Source organism: Meleagris gallopavo, chromosome 1 (assembly GCF_000146605.3).
Source record: "Meleagris gallopavo isolate NT-WF06-2002-E0010 breed Aviagen turkey brand Nicholas breeding stock chromosome 1, Turkey_5.1, whole genome shotgun sequence".
NCBI lineage: Eukaryota > Metazoa > Chordata > Aves > Galliformes > Phasianidae > Meleagris > Meleagris gallopavo.
Window position 1 is genome coordinate 52,769,407 of NC_015011.2, and position 6,000 is coordinate 52,775,406.

Consider the following 6,000-nt stretch of genomic DNA (forward strand, 5'->3'; position numbering starts at 1 on the left):
AACTGTGGGGAGCTGGCTGTGGGAAGCTGCTGTTGTTCCGGGACTGGCTAAGCACTGGTCCACTGGTGGTGAGCAATTATGTTGTGCATCATTTGCTTTTTGTCGTGATTGTTTTAATTATTTTTATTTCCTTTGTTGTTTTTTTGTTTGTTTTGTTTTGTTTTTCATTTTATTAAACTGTCCTTATCTCGATTCATGAGTTCTCACACGTTTACCTTTTCAATTCTCTCCCACATCCCACTGGGGGAGGTGGTGAGCAAACAACTGTGTATGTGGTCCTGAGCTGCCTGCCAAGTTAAACCACAACAGAGTTTAAAAATAAAGGAAAAATACAAATTCAAGTTTTTCAAAACAAAAGCCTACAGCCAGAATGCTGTACAGAGTTTCATAACTCGTGTGAGTTAGTTTTAGACCTGAATTTCCACATAAAAAGTTAGACTTTTTGCATTTACTAATGAACATAATGAACACAAAAGACCTGAAATCTCAGTGACAAAATATGCTTGCGGTTGTGACATGCAAAGAATTAGGTGGTGTTACTCTTTGTTCATCCACCATTTTCACTACCAACAACTGGATTTTAACAGAACAGGTTTTGGTAAGCTGAGCTATTTTCTTGCATCCAGGCAAGAGTGGGAAGAAATGGGTAGAGCTAATAGAACATCCCTAGCACAGTGGAACCCTTATAAAGTGGTCAGATCAGTCTCATCCCTGACTTTGCCTCTAGAGGGAGGCAACACAGCAAAGGTCAAAGAGTTTTATGCAGAAGATTTCTGTGTAATTTGTCCTAGGATTTACCCATCTTGACAGTTCTTGTAGGACTTGGAACTGTAAGCAACTGGTGTACTGGAATGAAGCCCAGTATGATACAAGCAGGTGCAGTATGTCATGGGCCTTACTCAAAGAACCCTACCTACTGTGTTGTGTTAGTGCTTTGCTCATATTGGGATGAATTATGAATTTAAACAGGCTATTCCAAAGCAAAGCATAACCTTCATGCTGGTGCTAGTGTTTTGAAAACAGTAGAGTTCTTGGTTAATTTTATAACTTATCTCTAACAGCTGTGGGCTTCTTTGAAGCTCCACCTTTTCTTGATGCTAGGGAAAAGCAAGACTTTTCCCTGTGTCACTATGTGCTACACCCACAAGGAAGCCACTCTGTTCTGCACAACGTAAGTGACATAAGGAATAAGGAGCCAACACTCTTCCGCTGCCATCACCCACATTTGTATCATAGTGTTGGACTCAGCGACATTTTGATAGCAAGGATTCCTGTGTGGCATTCAGCTTCTGTAATGTCATTCTTATTGCAACAGTGTGTGCTAAACCCTCAGGGAAAGCTGTTTTAGCAGGGCATGAGAAAAGAAAAATAACTGCACATGAGATTTTCCAAAGATGATCCAGTTTTACAAAAATTATCCAATGTGTCCTGGTAAAGAAAGAAGTTTAAAACCACACTGTGCCTCAAGCTGACTGCTGCAACTATTGTTTTTTCTATATATCTCCATTACATCAACTGCTTTTGCAGAACTGTATCATCCTTCTCTGAGGAATGAAGGCATTTTGCTATTCTAACCTCACATTTTTTCCTACACTGGGAAATTGTTTAACGTTTTCATTTGCATATAGGTATGGGTTGCATATTCACTGTACTTGCTAGTTAATGGTCATCCTGGACAATTTCTTTTCTTGACGCTAGCAGATGAAGACTTGGGAAGACATGTATAATGAGTATTGTCTTACATCTTAATGGCTTTTCACCTGCTCATAGTGTTACCTCCTCATCTAGGGATTACTGATTAGAGCACAGCATTGACTGAGGCAAGCTCATTCCTGCTGGACAGATAGCATAGGCCAAAAGTATTCTGAAGGACTGAATTGTTTGTTCTTGTAGTCATAAATGGTGTTCACTTTACCTGGAATACCTATATACATGACACCTTTTCCCAACTCTACTAATTACAAGCCATCCTGAGTCTGATATAGCACTAGCACATGATGAAGTCTCTCTTCTCATAGGTCTTCTGTGTCTGTCTCAGCCTGGGTAAAGGCATTCAGAATAATTTGATGTTTGAGTATCTGCTTCAAAGGGGGAAATTTATAGTAAGGTTAGTAATTATGTGCCACTGATGATGCCTCTTTTTCAGTCAACTTGATATGAAAACATCTGAATTCTTAAATTGTGAAATATAATTTCTGTTAGTGAAGAGATCATTTTTCAGATCAAACTGACTTCACCTTGCAAGTTTTGTTGAGGATGACTGTCTTACCCTTTCAGCAACAAGGATGAAAACTCAGCATTGTTTTGATCTCCTGATAATTTTCTCATATACCGTTCCATTTCATCAGGTTTGAGCCTTTTCATGGTTGAATGGATTCCACAGCTTTTTATCTAATGCAGATGAAAGCCTTCATGAAATGCTTCCAGCTATATGGTTTTAATCAGTCATTCAGGATCTGTCTATTCACCTGTCTCTCTGACTGCATCTGATGGTCCTTAGGGTGAAACTACGAGATTACATGGAGTTTGGGTGACACCAGTGGCTTAGTCTACACACCAAAAGTTTCAAGAAAAGAAAGAGATATGTCTGCTACATGGACACACCCTTAAAATGTCACTCATACAAATTCACTGTTATCTTGACCAGTATTTAACCAGAACTTAGGCAAGAAGCTAGGTTGGCGTTGTAATCACCAAGCTTAGTATTTCTTGCTTTGAAAGAGCCCAGCTTTCCCAACTGTATCTTTATTTTCTTTATAGTGTATCTCTAGTTAACTCTGTATTGTATAAGAGATATGTCTTTCTATTAACAAAGAAAAGAACACTATTTTTTTCCTTGTTGTTGTAGTGCTTCTTATATAAGGTTACTGTTAGTATTGCTGTATTGCTGGTTCATACTGGTAATATGTTTTGTTTTTTATTATCCTTATCCCAGATGCACTAGAAGAACTTCATAATTTCCAGGATTTTCAATAGTTTTCATCTATTGTAATATTTACCATTGGAGAAAAAAGCATCATTTCATGTAATTTTTGTTCTCTTCCAACAATAATTGCTATACAAGAAGTTCACACTTGCCTGGCCTCCAGACCTGCAAAATGGAAGATTATTTGTTTTCCTGCTAATTCTTTGCTTTTGCTGAAAGTAAGGGAGCTAATAATTCTTAGTGGGATGTGTTGTTTATCTAACCAGCAAAATGTGTATTCCACCACTAATGGGCCTCTTTTTTGTTGAAGCATTCTCAGCTTCTATTATTTAACCTTATTTAAGTTTCCTTCTTTGTTGATCTGGAGGTAGAAAACGTAAAGGTTTATCTCTGTAGGGAGATGATTTTCCTGAAGAGATTCTGTTTAATAGCTTGTGGCTTCGTTCTGAGTAGAGGAGTGAATCTTTTTTTTTTTCGTTTACATGTCACATTTCGACATCATATTAGGATCTTCGAGCTGCAGTCTCACATTCCTTCCACAAATCATTATCTTCTGCAATTCTCACTCCTGCACTGAGGTACCTTCTGTTTTTTATTGGATACAAACAAGACTAGATTTCTCAGTTTTAGCAGGGTGAAAGATTCTTTCCAAAACATTTGAGTTTTCTGCATGTGATAATATTTTAGACCTACAGTTTCCTAAAAGATATCACTGGGTAATAACAATCATTGTACCTATTTTCCTATCTCCTTTCATCACCCTGGAAACATACTCTTGTCCAAAACCTTATATGGAAAAAAACTCCACTTCCCATATTTCTGTCAGAGAAGAGAGGCTATTGTCTAACAAACATAACATGTTTATGCAGGAGATGGTGTTGCTTTTGATTCTGGCCAGTGCATCTTAATGACACCTGTTTAATACCACACCATCATGAGCAGTACAGATTGGATGCCTCTGGACTTTAACCCCAAGAGCTGCATGGAAATTTGCCAAAACACATAACACATAATGTCTGCCACTAATGTGCATGTACTTGCATAGTTACTAAAATTAAAAAGCTGGCATCAACAATATCTTCATGAATTTATATCTTCCCTGATGAATTTGTACAAAGAGCTTGTTGATTGAGTTCAGTAGCAACTAAAGGGTCCTACTGATCTTTCTTACCTTTCTGTACTGGTGAACTGAGAAGGGCAGCCATAATTTGCTTTTGGCTGTTGGCCAAATTCTAGCTGTGTCTACGTATCGGTCAACTTTTAGAAGAAAGTTCTGGCTTCTTGCCATTTTGTCTAACCCAATCTACATCTCTTTCTTTTCACTCATTCACTGACAGGAAGGAAAAAAAAGGAGGAGGAAAAAAAAAGGCCTTATTTTGTAGGGAAGACTTGCACTGTTATCAATACTGGAGAAGTAGGACTTAAAAGAAGGTGTTCGGTTTATTCTCACTCACTTTTCTTAGGATGCTCTCTGACTCTTGTTTGTCCTTCAACCTTGACTACCACAGTGAGAAAACAACTGAGTTGAGGCCAAAGTCCTCAAAGCAACCGGAAGCACATGAACTAAGACTGTCCTGTCTTGTCTTTTCTGTTCTCCAGTTTCATCTTGGAAGAGTAGAGAGAAACAAAGAGAACTTTTAGCAATCTGGTGATAGCAAGAAACAATGGAGAGAATTAAAAATGTCTCACAATGAGAGTAAAGAAAAGGATTGATTATAGTCAAATGGAAATTGTTCTTTTGAATTTGGTTGGGTTAAGCAGGGAGAGAGAGATAGAAACCTGCTGAAGGAAAGCCATCCAAAGCCCTAAGAGGAGGGAGATATTCCACAAAGATCAATGACTCTTTGGTCATTTCTTTTCTGAAGAAGCTATATAGATGATGTCTTGTCCCCTAACAGCAGAGACAAAAAAAAAAGTGTCCATTTTACTTTATATAACAATCCACAATTTCATCCATATAAAGTAGGCTAGATTCCAAACAGAACATGGCTTAACTCTTGGATCCACAGTTAATTTTCTTATTAAGATGCTTTGAATTAGCATTTTTAAATCAGGTTTTTCCCACTTATCTGCCCTTTGCATGTATGTATATATTGGTGATAGATTTGGAAAGAAAGGTTAAAAAAAAAAGAAAGAAATCAAGCACCAGCATCACACTGAGTTACACACTTTGCTACAGAGATGAGAATTAATTTGCAGTTATTTTGCTTTGCTGTATGCTAATGCTGATTTGGGAGGTATTATTTGTTCTACCTTTTTAATATCTAATCTTATTTTCCAGTTGTGACTTGCTCCATGATTTCTGCATTTGCTCTACGTTATCCAGGACCCAGAGGTTCAGATAATCATCTATTTCAATCGCAACCTTTTCGCTCACTGCTATTTGTATCTAGACTTGTTGCACGTATGTGTGCAAGATATCATCTGTTCATAAAGGAAAAGATGAGGCAGAATTCTATTAAAGTCACCAGTGCTTCTGTGATGAGTAAGAACAACAGCAGTCAAGGCCTGCAGCAATACAAAAATAATTTTGACAAAAACGTTTAAATTCCCATCCCTTACAGTTGTTTCTCAGTGTGAATTAATATTATTTTTTTAAGTACCCAGGCACAAGAAATTCTAAATCTAGAAAAGTTACACAGCTTTGCTGGGTTCCTGGTATCCTTGACAACCATTCATATAAATAGTAAGGACCTGTTAGAGGGGTAGAGACTATCAGCATAATAGAAACTTGTGAATCACCTAGGAAAAAATTAAACTCAAGGTTAAAGTTGTACGTTCCCCAGAAAACATTAGGAGAATGGTGTGTTTTTGTTTAATTCAGGAATCAGGCTCTTCTGTTAATGTTGGTTGAATATGTGACAGGAAAGAAGCAAAGGTTTGGATTTTTGTTGTGTGTGTTTTTTTTTTCTTTTTATTCCCCTCTCCACCCTCAAGGTGACATGCAAATAGGTTCCTTTTGGTGTTTCTCTGGTGGCAACTTTCAGGCGGTGAATCACTTTCATCCTCCTGGGCTCCACTCACTCAGAACAAACCCCTCTCTTTTGATTCTTTTTTTTTTTTTTTAATTGCAT